The following is a 24,326-nucleotide window of genomic DNA, read 5'->3' on the forward strand; positions in this document are numbered from 1 at the left end:
TTATGAAAAAGATGTCGAGGTAAGCGAAACGGTTATTTATTTTGATAATATTTATACCATCAATGTATGAACTGATTACCTGATCTCTATTATCTACTCTCACGAAATTGGTCTTTAATAATTGCGTTGGTTAATCTTATCACTTCGAATCTGTGAAAAGGTTTGGAGTCAGTGCGTTGAGTATCGTAGATCTTAATAAATATTTAGCGTTTGATTCTTTTCAGTTCGTGTTGTCCATGTTCCGAATCTTCGTTTCGTAATTTAGTCGCGTTTTAATTGCAATATTTTTTGTTCCCAAATAACTGTCCACAATTTCGGCATATGCTTTTGCTGCTAGAGTATATTTTATGACGCGCTAAATTTCATTTGCGTTAAACTGGAGCAATTGCTGCTGCCGGCATAATATAACACTGATTGTGTCTGATAATTTACTGATATTGTTCATACGAAGACAAATGGGCGCTGAAGGCAGTTTTTTGCCAGTCATTTCTCGCAGTCATAATTTACTTGTGATTGCTTGTCCATAGGAGGATCAAAATCATCGCGGGCCTTCGTATGAGGTGGAGATGTTCAGAAAGATGTACCCCACTACCCCAGTGTTTGGTGCCTTCGTCTACGGCGAGATTTGCTTCGAGTTTATGCCTCATCCTCCCGGTGAGAATTTAGGGGCTATGTTTTTTTCCAATCAGTCTCAGTTATGCTTGGATTTTCAGTTATACTGTCAGCAATTTGTGATAGACTCGGCGGCAATTGGCAAATTTAAATTTAATTTCTAAACTTGATTTGTTTCTTTGTTGCAGGCAGCGTCGAATGGCAATTACAGCAAGAAAAAAAACAAAAAAAATTTGGCTATGTCAACTGATAGTCTACGAAATGTAATCGAGTACGACTTCTCAACTTGCATTTTATTTCTGCAGTTCGAGTGACTGCAATAAAAGTAGCTGGCGACGTCCACATTTCCATTAAGTTGGGTGTTTTATCCTGTTGCTTTTGAAGTTTGCTTTTTGTTGCTGAAGTTTGCTTTTGTTGAAATATTTCGGTTAAATAAATTTTTTTCAAGCCAAATCAGTCTTTTTTTCTTTTGGTAATCTTTTGATGGTTTACCTTATATCAGAAAATTTGCATCTAGAAAGAGTTGCAATGATACGTCCAAAATCCCAATTTTTTTCTCTCAAAATAAAGGTTCATCGGCTACTGTTATCAGGGCCCATTTCATTTCATTTTAGGAAAGTATAGAAGTGCCCTCATATTACAAACTGCAGAGGATTTATAAATGTCCACCTTTTACCGAATAACCTGGCAGGTAAATTTGCAATTTCAGATAATTGGGAATCTACCGTCTGAACCATGGCTGCAATGCTATGCGATTCCGCAGTTCAGTGCCACGCTTTTGCTCAGAGTCCATACAGAACATTGTTGCACCACTACTTGCAAGTTGCATCAAACCGTCTATATCTGTCCTGTAAAAGTTGCATCACTTGCATGGGCATGAGTCTTCCCCGCGGCCCAACTTTTGCGAATATTTTTATGTGTTTTTACGAGGTTGCTTGCTCTAGAGTTTGAATCAATATTCTATATAGTCAGATGGGGTAAGACAGGACCAAAATCACTAACAAGCATGTAGCATCTATACCATGAATAACTAAAAAACCCTAAACCTATCACAAGGTGTAGTTATGCAATGGGCTTCTAAGCTACAACTCACACGTTTCGCATATTTTCCTGTACAGATTAAAAAATGTGAGCTGGTCCCATCTTACCCCATTGGGGTAAGATGGGACCAGGCTGGGGTAAGAAAGGACCAACTGGTAATTCTTATGTTACAAGGTTTTTAATAAAAGTACAAATCTGATATTCAATATTATCCATCTAGAAACACATTATTTGATTAAACAACCACTTGTTACTGTTTTGTGTTGCGGGAAGTCAACTCTAATATCAGGCACATTGGAGTTTTTGTCATGAGAAAACTTTATTAAGCATAGTAATAGTGGGTTGGCAGCGTTGGCTTTGGTTCATTGTAGAGCACTGCTATATGCTTCATGTATATTCCATTAGTGTCATTGTCTGAAAATTTGTTCAAATTGTTAATAAAACCAATGGATAATAACTTAAGTGTCAGACGTCATGTGTTTTCTTGCTAACTGTATTGTGGTGCACTTCTTCAAACATAGCTCATGCCCTCACAGAGTTGTGATCATAATTATTTTTCATGTTTCACACAGTGATTTTTTCCCCAGACAATCTTGCACATAGTTCTGCAGCTCACTACTGGGAATAGACATTCCTATTTTCTATATCCCTTTGATGCAATTTAAAATAGTGCACTAAATTTCTCTTAATTAAAAAAGCTAACAAGTTATAATGAAGTTTGAGCAAAAGATAAAAATTTTGACCAAAATACTCAATGTACTACACAATAATATATTATTTTAAAAACTATTCTTGATAAACTGTGGGATAAGACAGGACCATTTGTGGGGCAAGACAGGACCATTTGTGGGGTAAGATAGGTCAACTTGTGTGGTAAAACAGGATCATTTAGTGGTCCCATCTTACCCCATGTCCGGTCCTTTTTTACCCCATTTTAGAATACATGTCAGGCAGTGATGGAGCAGGTAGGAATGCCTAGTATGTCTAAAAAGTTGCCTATTACTTGAGGTTAGCTGCCTACATCCACAAACCTGGCCAAAAAATTTTTTGTCATTAGACAGAGCTTATTTCCCAAACAATGTTAACTATTTTGTGACCCTTCTTTACATAGGTTTTCTTTAAAAATTAGCCAGGAATTCATTATTTGCAGAAGAGGGTTGCCACAAACACTAAAATGACAGGCAATGATTGTTCTAACATATTCTTTTGTCAAATTAAATTCAGTGCAATTAGAATGCACACCATGGGCTGGTCCTTTCTTACCCCATGAAGGCTGTGATCCTGTCTTACCCCATTTGACTATAACAGATACGTCGTTGACACCTAATCTTATTTTCAAGCATCCATCGTTCCCACTAATATTAAACATTTATTAGATTACTCAAAATTGCAGCATTATTCTATTGAATTTATGATGGAACTTTAATGTAACAATAGTTTGTCCTTTCTTGACTGCAATATTACTAATTTATTACTAGGATTCAGTGCGGTGCGAACTTTCTCTAAAAGGCAGGGATAGCATCTTCATTGGGGTCCTTCATAGATCACCTAACGATTCCTCTGGCTCCAGCCCCGTCATCGTCCTCAGTAACCTCTTGTGCCGTCATCGTCCTCAGTAACCTCTTGTGCCGTCATCGTCCTCAGTAACCTCCAGCGCCGCGCCCATGCGGCCGGCGTTCGTGCCAAGTTTCCACGCCCGGGCGCTGCGAATCTTCTTTGGAAATTTGCCCTGCGTTTCGGTGGCCTGCAAATAGAGGACGTCAGATGCCAAAAACACAACTATATTATTCACGAGTGAAGCCAAATACATCTAGATCCAAGTTAATGCATTCGCTTTATTTGACAGCCATTGCACGGCATTGCGCATCTGCAGTAGTGTGGAAGTCAGAGACAAAATTAGACTTATTATTTAGAATGGCTACTGGAACGGGAAAGAAAATTACTTGGCTGATTACCAAGCTTGTATGGCTGCCAGACTTTTCAAGTCTCACTAGTTAGTGTAACAAAATTGCTGTGAACACTAAAAATATTCAAGATTCCTTATCTTGCCATGTTTTACCGGATCCTGTTATAAATCCCATTTTTTGGCTGGCAGACCTTTAAATGCGTAAAATTTTTATTGTTGTTAGTTCAATTTTACGCATCGAAAGTTCAACATGTCTGGATGTGTACCCATAGATTCACAGTACTTAAATTTGTACTCATTCATCCTAGATCGCCTTCGTCAATATTCTTTAACGTCGTATCTATCGTGCTTTCTTTCCTTGTTTTTCTCATGTGTTCAATAATTTGTGATTAACACTTTAAAGTTATTAGGAGTTAAACTGCCTTCTTCGTTTCTGCTATCCAATTACCTAAGAAGAAAATCAATAAGCATTCTATATCCGGTAATGAATTTTAATTGTGAGATATTGCCACACCCTAATTTCATTTAAATTTTAATCATATTAATTCTAGAGCAAGATAATAATGTAGCCTATAGACTGTCATTTCATGCAGAGTCCGCTAGCAGTGTGGAATATAGCGTAATTAGTAGTGCATTCCCAATTTTTCCCACGCGGTGACATAATAAGGTTCCCAATCTTCTAATTAATTTTAAGGATCCAAGGGAGAATTTTCAGTAAAATCTAATAAGAGCTTTTACATCTCGCCCAGTAAATGAGATCATCAGTCTCTGCAGCTTAGCTCGCCACCATTATTGCCGAAACGCTAATTCTGGGCGCGGCGGCTGGCATGAATGCAGCATTTCACTTTCAACAGTACGAATATACGGAAATTTTAGGCATGCAATGTCTTACTTTGATCGTCTGTACTCGGCTCAGGGCACATTTAACATTTATATGCGTCCAATTAACCCTCTATGACATAATGTACCTTATATTCTAATGTAACCAATGCTGGAATGAAGAAGCAGATTTGATACGATTTAAAGTGATGGTGTATTATAGTTTGTATGGTGTATTGGATGGTGTATTATAGTGTATTATTACCACAAGTATATTTTCTTCCCTTCATTGACAATGCATTGAATTTAATAAAATCTTGATATTGAATTAACAAATTACTGAAATGCCTTTCATTTGAATAGTTTTGAGCTCTGCTTTGCTGCAGACGTGTAAAATGAAGTTGACGAAGGAGATAGTTCAAAGAAACGTTCTATTGCAGAGTAGAGGTCAGAATGAGACTTGCAACAAAGTTTGGAGTAAAATGCAGCCGCATTTCCCATATTTACTGGAATTTGCAGCAATAGAATCAGCCTCCTGCCATGATGGCGCGTCTTGAAATAGCTTAGCAAACGTTCCCAAAGCCCTAGCCTACAAGAAAGTCCTTTACACAAAAATACAATTGGGACCCATGATAAGTTTAAAGTTTGTTAAAAGCAATAATTTGAAAGCAAATTCAGTAAAACTCCCAAATTTAGTTCCGAGAACTCCACCGTCGACGAAGTTAACGATGTATGGAGAGATTCGCCCAGCTGATAGGAGCGGTACAATGATGCCTGAACCTGTCGAGATAACGAAGATAAGTCATGAATCAAGGGCGATAGCGACGGACGCCTCCGCTGTATGTCGCGCTTATGTTTTCATATCACATCATCATCCCAAGGAAATTTAATATTTAATTTTCATCCCGTTTTACCGTGTAAATGGGTTAATGCGCTGTGATGAAACTAAAATTTATCAAGGTATTCCTCGATATTATCTATTCATAGTGATGTATCACCTCGATACTTACAATATAAGCAATAATTCTTTGATAATTACGGAAAAATGAGCCTTCGTAAAATAAAAGCTTGATAGTCAACGTGTATAAATTTTTGGCCACGATTCATCCCTGCTGCGGCACATCATATTCCCATCGAACGTGCGCGCCTAACTCGCCCTCTTTTAAGAGGGAGAGGTTAGGTACTTTATTATTAATAATGTATGATATTCGTAGAGTATTACGTCTGCACGGAAAGTAGATCGACTACAGCGCAGCTGGCGCTAAAAACGTTGTCTTGTGACCGCCTGCCGGGCCCTGCAGGAGTCTGGGGTCCATGCAAAACATTAACGCTTCCACTCACTACACCACAACAGTTTTGTGGTGTATAGAAATGTGGTGCATAGAAACTTATTTTGTGGTGTATATGAAAATAAGTTTTTATATAAATGTGGTGTATAGAAACTTATTGTGGTGTTTTGTGGTGTATAGAAACTTGTTTTCATGATTATGATTCAATATTAGAAAGAGTAAATGAGGATGTAGATACTTTTGGAACTCTGCTCTGAAGCGACTATTATGCTATTTGTAGGGCAAAATCGGAGGTAGATCAATAATCATGTATCCATTTTGACGTGAAGACCTATTCCTAAAAAAATGAGATCTGCTGAGCTGTTGAAATCTACAAAAATCCTAAACTTTATTCTAGCCTAAATTTCTTGAATGTTTGTTAAGCTCCTACATGTTGGATGCTCAATGATCGGTTTCACGAAATTAGATTTCAACTCTTGTTATGCGTTGGTCATGAACAGCAAATTTGCACTTAAACGCTTTCCGTATTTCCGAAAATCGATGTGTATAAACTCGTCAAAACTTGCATCGTGTCACAAGCCAGAAGTCTTACGGTCCTCCATGCGAACGAGTCTCATTTTTCTGAAAATAATGTACAATTTTCACGGAAGTGAATCTCAGGCAAATATTTTCAACGATAAACGCGGAAGATACTTCCTGCTTCGCGATTTGCATCGACTAGCAAGAAAGCTACAATGCCTGAGAACTTGAGGTTCTCAGTAGCGGTCCAGTCACACTCTCACAGATCGCAGATAAGCTGTTCCAGTTCCCGCAACTCCCGCGTCACATCTTCCCTCGGAACCCAGGACGAAGATCAGCTGTGCTGTGGCGCCAGTTGCAAGTTGGCTGTGATTGAGTGTGGTAACGCAGACATCTGCTTCCTGAACTCTCTCTGTGAACCTTGTCCTGCCTTCTGACCGTTTAAGGGTAAGTGAGCATGTTTTTACTTATAACCAAGGATTTTTGTTTCTCATTTATATATGTTTAAATATCTCCTAAATTGAGAAATAAATGTCGAGATTTAAACGTTCTTATAAGCTATTGTAGCATTTACAATACTCAGCAATCAACATTGTCATGAGTGTAATTTTCATTGGGTTGAAAACATAGAGAATTTAATCATTGCGCTTCGTTAAAGTATCTTCACAGTCTTCTAATTAAAACTAAGGCCAACCCTTGCGAACGGCTGTGGGCGAGGTCTTTGTCAGCCTTGCTGGAAGTGAATTAAAATGATGAAACGTTGATCTGCGGCTGTTCCTAGTTTTATATACAAAACATTTTTTAAAATTCAGACAAATGCATGCCTCCACCTGACTGCATGCCACAGTGAATGATCTCCGTTGACATCAGGTGATTGTTTTTATTTTTCAAAATATTTAGAAATTTTATCCATTATAATTAGAAAATTTTCGTATTTCAAGACTAAACATTGTTGCTATGGATATTGCATGAATATCCTGCAAGCGTAATAGGGAGCAACATACTGTAAGTACCATCTTTTCAGATGCTTATTATATTTGAAACATTGGTCAACTATAAATGAGCAACTCTGTTATTAACATTCGCGTAGACCTCGACGCAATTTCAAAATAAAATTTCAAATGGTTCAATGACTCACGGCGGACTGTTTTATTCCGGCGTTTGAAGTTACGCACTTATTTACAGTAAAGTATAGGAAGAATATGCAATGGGAACAAAATGAAGAACAAGCGCCAGCAGGGCCTCCGTCAAGCGTGATTCCATGTCCTTAGAGCACAAACAAAATTCACGACTTCTTGTAGAGATCGGATTTTACGTTTACAAAAAATTCATGAGTTTTAATTAAACGATGTATGGATAAAAATGAATTTAAAAGCGATTATGGAACTGAACAAATGCGGTATTAATGAAGCGAAGCAGTAGATACGATCGAAAATTGAATGGCATAGTTACTACAATGAAGAGTCAAATACATAACATTCCAAAGCTAGGTGAAATGTTGTCGGACTACGACAGCACATTTTTGCTGTGAAATTCTAAGTTGGCATTCTTTTTCTTTAATATTAAAGGAATTACTCCTTCGTTCAGGTCTCATAGAAAATATCATAAGCTCGGGATGAATTTTCTGTGACTCATGATAGCCATGCACATATATCGGCGGAAGCTTTAGGGTCTGTGATCTATAATTGCATGAGAGGGTAAGAAGTCGTACTTGTACTGTGAATGGAAGGGAGAATTAAAAATCGTAATATGAATTGATGTGAAGAATTCAATAGTGTATAGTACGGCGGAAGAGAAGAAGAATGTCTTGATTATGAGTGGATAGGGAAATGATATTATTGTGAGCGTAGGGGTAGAAATCATAAGTGTATTATTATGACTTGATAGGAAGAGGTAAAAAAATTGTAATAGAAGGTAAAACTAGGATCCACTTTGCTCGATCCACTCTGAGGCGGGCACTATGAGGCATGAAAATAACTTGGCTCAAGTTAAGGCTGAGCTGGAAAACAACTTTATTGTGGAATGAGTTCATAATGAGGCCGCTAATAGCTGCCAACTTTTAACGATTGCCTCTGAAGTGACCTTGATCGCCTACCGAAAAGTTAATGAGCTCAGAAAATCCCCTCTGAGTTCATAGCATAATTTCGAAACATTTTTCGTAATTAATATTCACTATAAGTATTCGAATACCGTTGTTATTATCTACTTTTCCTGGTAATTTTTTTTTTCAAGTCCTCGCTTCATGAATTCTTTCATTAAGTAAGGAATCGAATAAAATTTACCTTTTCGATGAAGTTTTTTTTTTAATTTCAATTAATGACATCTTAATCATCAATGAAATACTGGTAAAATTTCAAGTAAAAAAGAGGAACAATAAAATAAATGATCACATAAATGAAGAATCCACGTTACATGTTGTGCATTCCCCATTGGATTTACATAGACTTTTTTTCTGACGCATTTCAAACGGCGTCCTGGCCGACAGTCAATTTAAAATGCGTTACAGATTTAAATATGAATATTAAGAATTGATTGTTTGGTAGCGACTTCCTCCCACTCAAAGCGGCCACTTTTCAATGAGCTGACCTCGGACAGCGGCGCGCCAGTCAGAAGTCATTCATTTAGGTTTTTCCATCAAGGCACTGATTACTGTTTTGTTAGGACAATATGGCGTCCGATATATACAACAGCTACGCTTACTCGTCCGGCTTCTTCATCAACACGTCAAGGCTCTTTAATTACTTTAGGGCAATGTTCATTTTAATTACTGCTATGTACGACCAAGTTAAGGTCTGAATTTGATTTTCGCTAAGCACTAAGCAGATTTTCACTTAGCAGAAAACTTCAGTGTTCTGCACACTTATGCCTTCTTTTTGAAGCGACAAGCGAGACAGCGCTGGAGCTACGCAGTATTATGTCGGGTGCCGAGGCTGGAGGTGAAGTGACAGCTAAATTAAAGCTGCGCCCGGGGACTGGAAGTGGACGCTCTTTGGTTGCTCGTGCGAAAAGCTCGGCGAAACTGAGGAAATAGTTCACTTAGTTCAGCTTAAATGTAAATACGGCGTTCGCGGTGCACGCCTTGGATGATGGAGGATTGACTTGTAATCAACAACACGATCGATAATGATGAATAAGTCGAATCATCTTCTTCATGCTTCACATGCTTGATTTCTTTAAGATCAATTATTTATCTACTCATTAAAAGCTCAAATTGTTGTTGTTCAAAAGAGATTTCTTACTTTTTTAGACCAAACGTGATTTTCAAGGAGTTTTCCGTAGATTTTTCGCGAAAACAACACAGCGGCGAGCCTGATAGGCAATCCCTGCACTATGTTATCCAAGCAAGACCTGAGACAGCCTGGCGACAGCGCGCGTGTTTCCCTGCCTCTGCATCGCAGCTAAAAGCAATCTGCATTTTTTCTTTCCACACGACTGAAGCGCTGTGATTCGATCCCCGGTCATCAACAACTTTGCGTACGTCCGCGTTTTTGGGGCGCATAGTGAAAACACCTCCTCGGCGCGTGTACTTGGTCCCCGGAAACAGCTCATAAATTGCCGGAGTTGTCCAAGCCAAACTTCCCTTACGGATCTTTTTAATTAGTTCGCGGCAACTGCGTAGAATTTGTGAATTGTGAATTCCTTATTTACAGTGGAAGCATTTAAATTTAGAAAGCATTTAGAGACATGTTGAATGTCTCTACCGATAATTCGTAACTTATTATTTACGTCGAAAGTCGGCCCATTCACCATGATTGAATCTTCAATAATTTTTGCCTAACTCAATTTTAATTAACCCGGAGTTTCAAGATGACTATCGACATCCTAATTTCTTTATCAACTGATCTTTCTGATTTCTTTTACTGTATCAAAAAGCGGCTGTTGAAATGGCAAAATCTAAAAAATGTTCATAATTGCTTTTATGACAAAGTTTCAAAGGGGACTATACTTTGCAGGATCTTTGTCCCGTATCCGGAGTTCAAAAATGTCGAGCTGCAGTCTTCTAGGCGAGTTGCCTGAAGACAAAGTCCTTGCTTATTACAGCGCTGCAACAAAAGGTCCTGACTGCTGAGTCAGGAGATAATGACTCCTCTTCCTGAATTGTATTTCAAATCCAAAATATTTTGTGATGAAGGCGAAGTGTATTCACAAATGACATAAAATTCGGCATTTATGCTTTGAATTTTTTTGAATTACTTGCATTTTTTTTAATTACATTTTTGTCGTTTGCGTTCCTATAATCAAGCGGAAACACACGATGCGTAAACGTTGCCTTCCAGTTGCGGTTGATCGAGCCTCTCCTTCAAAGACAAGTATTTGGTATGAAATATCGCCTTTAATAATAAAATAATAATAGCGGATTCAGCGTTTAGTAGGCCGTAGGCCTGTCGCCGATTCTTAACATCGCAGAACATTCTCATCATTTTGCGGTCTCGAACTCGCAACTCACTGCTATAATTTTGCTTTGCTTTACCGCCCGGCATCCTCGCCGATTCTGACCAGAAACTGGCGCACAGAGCTGGGATCGAACCCGCGCCTCTCTGCGCCAATCTTGGTACTCTGAACTTCTGGTAACAACAGTCGTGCGGATGCTTGAAATTCTTGCTAATTAGACGCGCGTTGCTGACATCGCATGAACGAATTTCCATAAAAAAGCGAAGCAATAGCTATGGCAGTTATTGCTCTAAAAGTAAGGCAGCGGCAGAATTTAAGTTTCTTGAATTATGCTCACAATTTGAATCACCAAAAGAGTGCGTTTGAACGGTCGGAAATGTAAATGAATTTGAAAATCTTACAAAATAGGTCAGATTTCTAAGTTAAAAATTTATATAAATAAATAATAAAAAATAATGTTAGTAGAAACTGAAAATCCACTAAATTCTTAAGGAAGATTTCATAAATAGATAACAACCAACGATATGATCGTTGTAATTTTTAGTGTAAACTTGATTTTAATTTATTATTTATTAGATTGTTTTAATTAAATTTTAAAACTCAAACGTATGAAGAAAATAAAAAATTTTAATATATCTCATGGGTAGCATTTGTTAACATCATTGCACTAACGATGGCCGTTAAGCTCTCGGCGCACTGCAGCGACGAGGTCTACATCGCTGCAACGTGGGCTGCGCAGCACAAGAAACTGACTTGCTAAATTGAATCCGCTCTCATGTCCGCTTCCGGTCGTTATTTCCCAATTCTTCTTAGCAAACAATTTCTCATTTAAGCTTTTACTTATATTAAACTGGGGATGTTTATAATTTTCTTGAACAAAAAAAAGGTTATTTTTGAATTTTATTGCATGGGAACCAATCACACATTTATTTCTTATTTGTGGAATGTGGAATACTGGAAATTAACTCATTATTTTTATTTCGCATGTAAACTGGCCGCATCATCATTATATGCGCGACTGTTTCACACCTGCCACCGCTGTTTTGACTGCAAATGTTCATAAATGTTATTTGTTCCCAAGGATATTCATTTGTTTCCGTGTGCATCGGAGTAAATCGTTCTCCTTACACAGGGAGTTCAGAATACAGTCTATGCCCACGAGGTGCCGAGAAACTCAAAACAAGCTCTTTTAGCGAGCTGTACATGCATGTTGAAAACTTCGAAAATACTGCAATATAAATTACAGAACGTCAATGCTGTGATGACAGCAATTTAGTTAAAGTCGTTCTCAAATATTGAACTAAATCACAATCTGGTCATTGATACGAGTTTCCGGTTGGGCAAATGCTAAATCGATTGCATTTTTCACGTGTTGTTCACGTGAAATAATTTTTTAGAACATTACTATCGTGCTGGTTAAATCAAAATCAAAGCAGAATTCTCAGAGTATAATTTTGTGGGCAAATTCTCGAGCAGTGTTTATCAAGCGTTTTATCCTCTTGTATCAAGAATACGAATCACGATGTTTATATTTAGTGACTTATGAGAAGAAAATTATTGGCAGGTGTGAAGGCTCCTTATCTCTTGTAAACTTATCCCGTCAAAACAAAACTTTAATAAATTTTATAAAAATCAGCAAGTCGTGCAAATGTCTTATTTATTTTTACGTCACCTAACTGCGCTACTTTTTTACCCGCTTGCAAGACGTAGTTTTGAGCAGATATACATGGCTTCAGAAATACACTGAGAAATAGGGTAGAGACCGAGAAATTATGTAGTAATGCACATGTGCACTATGCCAAGTAGCAATAGCTTTTTAGATTGCTTTAAACAATAGACTTGAACACAAATATATTGAATTTTTTTAAGGGTTTCTTAACTTTTCATTTATTTTTTTCCTTGCGTCTCGTAATTCCCCTTCCCGTATCGCACAATTGCATGCGTTAGATAAAGATTATCCAATTGAGTGCAGTTCGCCTCGCATTTGTGGACGATGCGTTTGGTTTCGACCTTCTCTGATACCGCAACTTAATTCAAACACGGTTCAAAGAAATGTTCCATGTTTTTCTCTGTTGTTGTTTGTGCAGTCTGGAAATATCGCCTGTGATCCAGGTAATGCCTCAGACACTTTATCAGAGCTTCATTTGAATATCGGATCGCTGGACCCTTCTATCGTTGGTATAGATGAATAAAATGAAGTAAAGATGAATAAAAATGCCAAATGAATACTATAATAAACAAACGACCAATACTAATAAAGTCAAGAATATAACCGTGTGTTCTCTTTGCTCTAGTACTTATTTTGGACCCAAGGTCGGAGCCTCTCTGGAATGAACAAACAAGAATTTATAACTTGCAACAAGAAAAAGCAGAATATAATGCAAACAAGACAAATAAATTTTAGGCTGATAATCACAATCATGAACCCCTCTAAATATCGCCACTGAATTCGCACAGAAAATTATCACAAAAATAAACAGACTAAATGTTAGAGTAACACGTACCTCCGTGGTGGATCACAGCAATGAATAAGTGCAGAGCATATCTATAATAAAACACCACTGCACTGCTTCTCCTAACACTTCCTTCGTAACCACCTCGATCAAGTGCTTCATTTTGAATTCAATTCAAGCATGTCAAATAATTATGGATAAATTCATAACAATCCATTCAAATGTGACAAACCAAGTGCCTGATTTCTGTGATTTTTAATAAATAATTCGAATGTGACGGAATATTCGAGGAATCGGTCGTTATTAATTTTGTGTTATAATTTAAAAAGTAAGCGGTCATGCGATGAAGTGTGGTCAGAGTGCAGCACTCAATTTTGCATAATGTGAATGTAAGCGCAGCGTGTAAGTTTAAATACTCATGCAAGACCTTCTTTAAACTGAAAACTTCAATGAACTCTCCTCAAGGTGAATCCTTTAAGTCGAGTAGATACTTTTGCAAGATAAACTGTTTTTTTCATAGTACCTTTCGAGACCGTCTATCTAAGACAATCTAAACTTTTTGCAAGGGTATACGAGATAACTCCAAGGCCAAGCTCTTGCGTCATTTCAAAGACGATTATCCGAAAACTTTTATGGCTTGAAGACATAACAAATCCTCACACTGTGAATATTATTTTGGGAAAACTACACTTTTAATCGTAACAGATTTTTCGTAATAATGTGCACGAATTTTATCTCACCAGGAAACTGAAAAAGCATCGGTTTTGCGAGTTTCTACTTTTTTTGTTTAAAAACATTTAAGAAAGTGGAGCTGTCAGACTAGTTCGCAGATTTGTTTCACTCAGGAAGTACCGGAAAATTATATCCGGAGTGAATGCGAAATAATCGTAGTAATTTCAAAATTAACCTTAGTGACACTTGAGACTTAATTGATTTACGTGAATTATGTTTCCAGCGAAGATTTTCAGTTGTCAGCAGGGAGCAGGTGAAAGATTTGGGCATGAAGCACTTATTTAATTTCCTAATGCGGATTGAAAAGCCGATGTTTTGTATCTAACAATATCGTAAGAATAACAGAAAGTCCGCCATAACTTGTAGATCTGGTCGAGTGACCGAAGCTTCAAGTTAGAAATTAAAACAACGATCTCGACGGCCAGTGATTGATTTTGGTCGATCGCGCGCTAGTTTTATGTTTACCGATATAATTCACAAAACGGAATATTCAATTATTATAACAAATTGAAATAGTTGTTGAAGCTTCTAAAAACACAGAAATTATAGTTTGTGTACATCGTATGGCATCGCCGCAAATGAGGGTGCAACTAATCTTCGAGGTTATCGGTGGATCGTTCTTAAATATCCTCGAGTGCTTCTCTGGCGACTGACTTTTTGCTTGAGAAATTAATTCTGCATGTAGTCGTACAGTTGGATGAGGTAACTGCGAGCGATATGGTTGCCGAAATTTCTGCTGGCAAGACTTGGCATGTTTTAAGGATTGTTGTGCAGCCTTTTCAGTTTCTCCATTACGCTAGAATTTGTATCGTTACATGCAAGGAGCTATAAATAATAAGACAGACGACTAACCTTCAGCTAACAGCAAGCACTGATGCCCAGTATAATATCGTAGACTGATCAACGAAGGCTGTCCGTAAGCCATTCAAAATTTTTTCCGTGATTTTCATTGGGGCTAGCACGGCGATATTTCCAACAGCTCCGGACCATATCCTACCCACCCACAGCTGGCGGACGAGAGAAGCGATCTTGTTTGCGAATTTTACGGAGCTCGTGTGGTCGGATGTTTTCTTTGGCAGCCTTTCCGGAGCTTTTTCTGTCAAGCTGGAAGCCTTGAGACGGTGATGGATTTAGGATGAAAGGCGTGGGATTGGAGGTTATAAGGTTTGGAAGCTTCTTGAGCTGCACATCAGCTCAGTTACGTTCAAGAGCCCCAAATTGTGCGAGATCATTGGGCGAGGATTTCCGCTGGTACGCTGACAACCTAAAAAATACGGAAAAGGCGCTAAGAAATTGAAGAAATGTCACGAAAAATCCTTTGGTTTTTGCTCACTTTATAATTTTTGCTTTCTCATAAACATTTGTCGTTCGTGTTATGCATAAACATACATTTATGTAAAATTAATGTTTACTTCTTACAGTACTACAATGCAGGGAAACTAGCACGCAACTGATGCGTTCTAAGCACGCAAAACCCGACAATGCGGACCACAGCAAATGCGTTTCTTAAGACCTGCGTGCATGTGAACGTTTCGAGCGTCGCATCTGTGCACTTTAAGGGAGGCATACACGGAGAGAACTATGCAGATCTAACTTGGATGCCATTGACTGTACATTGGAGTGGGTTGACTGAAGATCGACTCCGTCGCTCCCTATCGACTCCCATCACTTTTTATTGTTATTCTTGTCCATAGCAAGCCAGGAATTGCCTGTGGCCATTACCTGAACAAATACCTTACGGCTCATACCTACAGCATTCAATAAAATTTGCAAGTTATATTATTCGTGCTACGAGATTCTCCTTTGCTGAACGAAACCTGTAACCAAGAGCTAAGGTCTAAATTATTTTCCAGTCGATCGACGCTGTATTGAAATCCTATTGAAATATTGAAGCCTTCGAAAGCTCAACTCGATCGTAAAGAAAACTAGTGACCATTTATTTCCCTTGAGAATATAATCTATATTACCTCCCTATTATGTTTTTTACGGATAACAGAAGCTTCAAGAGTTCGAGACAATGAAGTTCATAAATTTTTGCAATGAGAGTACACGCATGACGATGAATTACAAAATGAGCCTTCTTTGTTATCGATCATTAATTTTTTTGCATCAATAAACAAACTTTTGCGCTTTTGCAAAATGATTTATTACTCTGAACAGTTCGGAATACGAGGCCCGACATTGATGACCTGCCATATAACTGTGAGAGTAGACGCCCTCAAATGCAGTCATGTCGAATAGCAGGAAAAATAAAACTTCATGTAGACTATAACTAGACATCGCATAAATAGAATTGCTTCATCTTGTCCTTCAATTATTCAGAAAGATTGACTAACGTCCTTAAAAAAATCCTGTTTGGGCATAAGCTGCTTGGAAACTTTGAACATAAGCTGCTTTGAAAATCATGAGCGCGGTCTCGATAGCTCATCGGAGGCCCTGTAAAATGCCTCGCGTCACCAGACAACTCGAAAATTTCCGTCATTGTTCATGGACTTTTTTTCCTCTGCCTGACATTTGCATAGGTAGCTTCAAAATTATGCAATAAATTCAAGTCAAGAAAAATGCCATAACAATTTGCAACGGAACATAATCTGTTACGACTTGATTATATAAGAACTTTACAAGTAACATTGTGAGCAGCTTCTGTAAAAAGAAAAACAATACACGTAAAAAATTCACATATTTCTTTATGTTATCTCGCAAGTTCATCCTCTCATAGCTTTATTTTCGGCCATAGCTATTTTTATTTCAACAGCTCCTGAAATTTCCCAAATTCTAAACAATCTACGAGTATTATGTGTCAAACTATATCTAATTGAACTGAAAGTTGCCATTTTAAAATCTGTCTGGAATTTTTATGATGCTGAACCGTATTCACGAATGAAAAATTTCGTCGGCTCTCTCTAATCTCCATTCTTTACTAGGGCTTGAAAACCTTTACTTTATCTGCTCAGCCGAAGAGCAAATATCTATAACAATACAGAATGAGTGCATTGATCGAAACGTTATAATGCTTCCATGTATATGTTTCGAGACGTCATTCAGAAAGTTCTAACCTGCGCAACGTTCTAATTAATTTACCAGTTAATCTTCCACTACGGGTTAACCTGCTACACTGGGTTAATGTCACCTCGTGCTAGCCAGCTACGTCGAGAAAACTGCTGCTGTTGATCAACCTGCATCATATTACACTTGCACCCCTCGAACAGCAAACAGCCAACATATAGTAACTCACGTAATCGTAATTAATTGTTAAGATGAATAAATTTTAATTTAGGTTAGATTTTAGATTAGATTGAAATATGTAATGAAATTAGGCTTACGTTTGTTTTTAATAGTTACAAGAATATCATCCCGACGTCGATCTATGGAGTTATTACTCGGGATTTGAGACTCCTTTCATCAAATCGTTTTTCCAGCAGTCAAATGATATAAACAGGTAATTTACCTACATGACTGACACGCCCTCGAATTACAGTTATATTTACATCATGGGGCTTCAAACATATAAACGCATAAAAAATTGTAAAATACGCAAACTATTGTTCACAATATAAAATTTCAAACATACAAACGCATAAAAATTATAAAATACGTAAAATATTGTTCACAATATAAAATTTCAAACATAAAAACGCATAAAAAATTATAAAATACGTAAAATATTGTTCACAACATAAAATTTCAAACATGCAAACACATAAAAAATTATAAAATATGTAAAATATTTGTTCACAATATAAAATAACAGACTGAATTCCTAGTACGATTAATGGACTTGCGGTGCATCGCGTCGTCAGTAAAATCAAGCAGGCGCAGGTGCTGCTTTCTTTGCACAACTGACCGGCGACCGCTCTAGAAAGTCACATAAAAAGTTCCTTCGCATGCCATGAGCATGCGAATGAAGAAATATATTTGTTGTCCCGGCCTCGTATATAATAACAAGATATCGCGGACATGAAGAAATCAATAATATTTCGAACGTTTCTCTTGTCTGTCGATATCTGAATTCACGTTAAATTATGATGAACTTTCCCGGTTTGCTGCAGTTAAGTAGACCTTTCTTTGACCATCGAAATACTCTTATCATTCAGACGAATCATTCATCTTTACTAACAGTGTTATATAGAATAAAAGTTTAGAGCAGCAGTTATTTCAGGACAGTCACGAACATAATGGATTATTCTTTATTTGTTCTGAAATCTAACTTAATAACATACGTACGTACGTATGTCATATTCATGGTGATACGAATTAAGGTTGAGTAAACAAACCTATTTGTACTAAGCCAAGGGAACGTATTTTTATGACCAGAATCTAATTCACTTTCATGGTAATAACGAATCATTAGAATACGATTGTAGATTTAGAACTGGGATCATCGAGTAAATTTAGAACTGGGATGATCGGCAAGTAAATGCAAGAATATTTTTTTTACAATTCAGTTCAGAATCTAAAGCCGTGCATAGCTCTGGCTCCGTCGTAGCAATTTTAATGTTCCAGAAGGCATGTATATTACTGATAACATATTACCGGCGTATCAAAGCTACTAACCCCAAATTAAGGGTTTTTCGGCAGCTCTCTCGATGCTCGCCATGATATTAACTTGAAGAAATAATTTCTGTACTTATTTCAGTAGTTCCTGCAATGCAACGAGCTGCTTGCTAAGTTGCGGCACCTGCTGCTCTGAAAGATACTCCAAGCCAATAAACTTAAATGACAACATTGTTAATTTTTTATTCAGAATTTTCGTTTTGTTACCACATAAGTGAAAGTAACAGTCTTGGAAAATACGTGTACGTTTGATAATTTTTGAACGGAATATCTGACTTTTAATGAAATGATAAAATTCAATTAACGTACATATGTACAATCCAACAATCATATTCATTTCCATTGACGTTATTAAATGCCTAAATCGCTGCGGTTGACCTGTACCAGGACATGTAACAATTGATATTTGTAATGTTCAAGGTAAGAAAACGAAAAATAACACAGGAAATATAGCTCGTAATTGCCAACGGATTGCACCAACGTACTTGATTTTACATTATAACGATGCTATCTAGTAAATTTGCGAGTGCAATGCAGGTGTTTTATGCTCATAAAGCTGCCAGACTCTCTTTCAGCCATGAATGAGATGATAGTGAGTAATCTTTTGAATGAGTAAACACGAGATCAAAACGTGATCGACTCTGTGCTGAAATAAATTGTGACTAAAACGTGAAGTTAAAACATTCGTGCTCGGATGAAGGAGTTTCCTGATGTAGGTTTCATTTCGCTATCAAGTATTTAATATTTGAAATAAAACTGCTTAAAATTGGCATTGCCTTATAAAAAATATTATAACTGCTCATGGTGTTGTATAAGTATTTCTCATTAGCAAGGAATTTCTGTGTAGCTATAATAATATATCCCTACTAAGTTATCTTCAGTTTTTAAATCAAAACACAATTCCTGTGACGCATTGTATAGAACAGGAATCAAAGGAAACAAGTAGCATCATGTTACTAAGGTTGCCGTAAATGCATTACATATTAAGATGCTCCTTTAATTTTATTCTACAGAAGCGCCGCTTCATATTGTTATCTCAATGTAGATAATAAATTCAGAGTATCTCGCTTGTGGGCTTCTGAAAGGACGCGCGATGGAGTAAATTTTTTAAGCATTATAAATATTTTTTCGAGGTTTGTGTTCATAAAGGGAATAAATATTCAGCTGGATTTGCTATCAATTAGCGTGATGTAGTGATGCAATAAATGTGACCCGAGTGACCTTATTACACCAGCGTGAAGATAAGGTTACGACAATAAAGGTGCGAGCAGCTGTTAGCACGGAACACACCGCCTCAATTTACTAGGCCTATCTTGTTCAAACATCGCCTGCAAACACGGCAATTGAACAACGATGTTGTGCTCGCCACGCTTAATTGACTGCCTCTCTCTTAGATTGCCATCCCTTCTCTTACATTGCCAGCATCTCTCTTAGATTACCAGCTTATTTCTTAAATTGCCAGCTTCTCTTAGATTACCAGCCCCTCTCTTACTTTGCCAGCATCTCTCTTAGATTACCAGCCCCTTTCTTACGTTGCCAGCATCTCTCTTAGATTACCAGCTTCTCTTAGATTACCATTACCTCTTAGATTTCCATCTTCTAGGATTGCAACTCACTCTTGCTCTTAACCGCGCAATTAATTCCGCAGCGCTCCCCTAGGAACGACATCAGGCTGGCATCCTACAGAAGTTAGTGGGGAATTCGGCGGCATGAATGTCCCTTGCAAAATAAATTTGCTCAAATAGCAAGCAATTCAGGCTACATTTCCGCATTCTTGAACTATACGTTACTAGATTACACATAAGAGAGAAATGTCAATAAATAATACTTTAAGCACTGGTTTCCAAAGTTTAATTGATGCGGAGTCTTAAGCGATTCGATATAGAGACATTTAAATATATACATATATTAATATTACATTAACTAATACCAAAATAACTAATTATTAAATGCAAAATAAGTAATTATTATTATTGATCAAAAATTTATTCAATAATTCGTGCTCAATTATGCCAAAAAGTATTTTAAATGTGTATGAAAAAAAAAACACAGAACGAGATTAACTTTAATATTTTTTTTTTGTTACCTTATGAAGCGTTAGAACTTCATTGCTCATTCGACATATGTAAGAAAATATTAAGAAATTTAGCCACAGATATGAAATTATTCAATAGCATGAGATTGTAAGATAAGAAAATGAAATTATACTATAGAGATGAAATTATGCCATAGAAATAAAAAATATAACATTAGTACTCACTGCAGTGAGTGACAGAGAGTGCATTTTCTCGTCGACAAAAACGTGAAGTCACGGACAGACAGACGGACGGACGGACGAGCAGACGGACAGACATGACGAGCACAATGGGGTATTTTTTCCATATATGAGAAAATGCGCTAAAAAGACATGTCATATGCAAATTTTCCAAGTTCGCGGTTCGACTACGTATGAAAAAGTTTGCGATTGAACCATGAATGGAAACTATTGCCATGCGACCGTAAAATGAGACAAGTTTACAGCGTGACCACACGTAGACAAAGCTTGTGAGCCAGACGATAAAGAAATTTAAATTTTCCGCTCGTGAATGAAACGCCAGCTTCATAAAATTTATCAAATTAATGATAATTGGCAGAAGACGTGAGTGTAAAAATCGACAATCCAATAAAATATAGATTAATAAAAATCAAAAGCTCCTGGGATATGAAAGAGCATAAATATCAATAAATATATCATTATGCATATGGGATAAATTTGTTACAATGACTAGTAACTTGAAAAATTCTTACTTTATTGGCAAATTCATGTGTTATTGATTAAGTATGACACACAGTATTATACAAGTTGCACGGCATGATTGGTAAAGGTTATCTTGCCCCCCCGAAAGCAATACCACTTTTAATATTTGAATAAAATTGCTTCCAATATTGGTTCGTTTTCGAGAAAAGCCATATTGGACACATGCTAAAATAAATATAAATCTAGGTTAGTGGTGCCCATGATTGAGTTGGAACGCATTAAGCTGCTTCTGGCACGAGCTTTACCATTCACTTTGAAGTCGCTCTTTTGAGAACACATCAAAGTATTCGGCGAAAAGGACCTAAAAGGCTTTGTTGCGTGGGTGACTTGGCAGGTTTTCTGCAGTGCGTTATCGGCAAATATTTAGCTTCTGAGTCAAGCTCAGTGGCGGATAAATAACTCGTTAGGCTCGGCATAATTGCGTCTGGTGGAGGCCGCTCTTCGCTGCGAATCATTACGAACCGTGCGAGATTTCAGTCAATGCAGAGCGGTAGAAATCCACTTATCAAATCCACAAATGTATCCACTTTCCTTATATTTGGCTAGTTGTCGTTGAATTGAAATCTATAATTCTCAATTGTAGCATACAATATTTTAAATCCAAATCTAATCGTGCCTAAAACTTGAAATCATGTTTCCAAACTCGATTGCCTAATTTGGATTGGGTTAGCTTCTATTATATCCACAGCAAATCTCGATCGGTCTGGAACGGATTCATGCGTGGCTGGTGACGCATAAGAAGTTGTGAATTGTGAAGGTTGCGTGATATTCCATTGATATCAACTGGCACCTGAGTACATTAAGTTGCAGAGTTGACTATCAATTTTTCTTCAGTCAGGCGATTAAACTGTTGATGCATCTATTGCCATTCAGTACACGTGGGTTGACCGTCACTGACTCACGCCCAATTTAAAACACTCACTACGAACGAATTTGATGGATAATATTTAATAAAACAAATTGCAGTCGTTATGGCACAAATCAGCTTTTTTTTAATCACTTAAGGGGAGCGTCTGGGTCAAAAACTAACTTTTTCATTTACGGACGGATTTCTTTGAAACTTGGTACACATATGTAAAACAAAAATTTAAGACTTTTTTGTTCGTGTCAATTTTCCACAAAAATTGATAGAAAACGTGAAATTCATAGAAAACGGCAAAAAAGGGGGTCCTCAAGAAATCTATCTCCTCCTAGGATTTTCAAGCTACAACATTGAGAGCCATATCATTCGATGCGTAAAGACCATATCTATAAAATTGCGTATACGTTTTTCGAAATTCTAATTTTTGTGGATGTGGGGTCATTTTTCGTAAAATTTTTTATTTTTCCCCCCTTCCCCCCCCCCCTTTTTGCCAAATATTTCTCAAACTATAACGAAATAACAAAAATCCATACGCAATTCTGTAGATCTCTCCTATGCAAATCGAATGATATATGTCTCATTGTTGTAGCTTCAAAACTCTAGGAGGAGATAGGTTTTCCGTTACAAAAAGTTGAACTTTTCAGGACAGCGCGACAAAGTTCCGCGCGCCTTGAAATAGTCACTCAATGTAGCATAGAGACCAAACTACAGGCTTTTGCAGCTTAATTCCACTCAAGGATGCTAGCAGCGACTTGCAGCACACCTCTCCGTACGAAGCGAACAGGGTAACTGAGCCTTGATGCCAGATACGCCGATATATGTAGTCTTAGCGAGTGAATTACCTCCCATCTATTTTGTGAAGGAACTCCACCCCCCACCCCTCTTTAAAGAGAAGCCGTGTAGGTAAAAATTCACGTACATTGATCGCAGTAGTATCGTTGAAAAGCTCAGAATGTCAGCTTTAGGACGAGACTAAGCAAATAACTGCAGTACAACTCAAGTAAAAACTATATTTAAAATGCTCAGCAGGTAATTACCTTGTATCTAATTAGTGAAGGAACTCCCCCACCCGCCCCCCGTTAAAGAGCCGTCATGTAAGTAAAAATTCACGTACAGAGATGGCAGTGGTACCGTTGGATAGGGCAGAATGCCAGCTTTAAAATGAGTAGAAAAACCGAAAAAGTGAAATTTTTCAATTTTAGGGTAGACGCTCCCCTTAAAGACGCTTCAGGGTAGCAGGTGTAAGATTTATAACGTAGCGATATAATCTTAAATTAAATAATTCAATATTCTATGAAAATTCTTGTGATCATTCCTTATGTGCGCCGTTCATTTTTCCCTAGAAGGGTGAATGGAAAACGAATTGTATGTTTTAGAATGCCATTCAAATTCAGTTTTTACGATATTTAAGATATTTATCTATTAATTTTATGGCTATAGTTTTAGGATTAGATGGCGTTATAGCTATGTCTGTTTTTTTTAAATATGATAAACAATAATTAAACTGATAAAATGTCTTTTTCCCTAATAGCGACTTTTTAATGCCATATATGTATAAAAATGATCGTCATTCATTGACCTCTACATTCATGATTCAATGACTTTAATAATTGCTACTAAATTTTTTATTAATATTAATTTTAATTACGTTAAAAATTTGCTGGGATATGCGGTTTTTTTAATTGTAACAATCATTAAATAAATCTTAATTATTGAGGTTCGTTGACTGAACGAAAATTTAAATATTTTATCAACACAGATTGCAAGAAAATTGGCATGTGTTAATTCAAATTCAGTTTATTGCAATTCATAGTGGTGCAAAGTGATTTACTAAAAAATTAAAAAAGTGACTGGCCTAACATTGTTAAAAATTCCAGAAAATTTTTGCTGGCGTACTTATAACGATTGCATCTAATTTAGAAAAACGTTTTGAGCGCTGTTTACCTCATGCAATAGCCGCTCTCCACATTTAGCCTCATTTCAGCATTTGGCGTCGTTTTCAATTATCTTCAATTTTACGCCAGATCTCTGTTTACTTGTTGCAGGTTTCCTCTCGAATATTAAACGCGAGGCTTGCCCTCTCAGTTTCTGGCGCGTAGGAAGCACAGTGATATCCCTGTGAATTGCAACTCAAATCTAGGCTGGAGAAAGAAAATTTTATTGTGTGTATATTGATTATATATTATATTATATATGATAAATTATATATAATTATAATATTATATTATATTATACATATAGTATATTTATATAATGCGCAAATATACAACTATCGAATCTTCAATGAACGCCTAGGTGATATACAATGAATGGTCTGCTGACTAAATAGTTCTGTGACTTTGACTATTCA

At 37.0% G+C, this 24,326-nt stretch overlaps 1 protein-coding gene across 1 annotated transcript in view; it reads left to right on the plus strand.

Moving 5' to 3' along the window:
* Positions 1-6,558: 6,558 nt before the first annotated feature.
* Positions 6,559-24,326, plus strand: part of LOC108682148 (ras-related protein Rap-2b) — a 46,618-nt gene continuing 28,850 nt past the window's right edge. Inside the window, exon 1 of the mRNA XM_018171265.2 lies at positions 6,559-6,633. The gene's annotated coding sequence lies outside the window, so the exon portion shown is untranslated. The remainder of the gene's footprint in view (positions 6,634-24,326) is intronic.

This window comes from Hyalella azteca, unplaced genomic scaffold, assembly GCF_000764305.2.
Source record: "Hyalella azteca isolate HAZT.00-mixed unplaced genomic scaffold, Hazt_2.0.2 contig4353, whole genome shotgun sequence".
NCBI lineage: Eukaryota > Metazoa > Arthropoda > Malacostraca > Amphipoda > Hyalellidae > Hyalella > Hyalella azteca.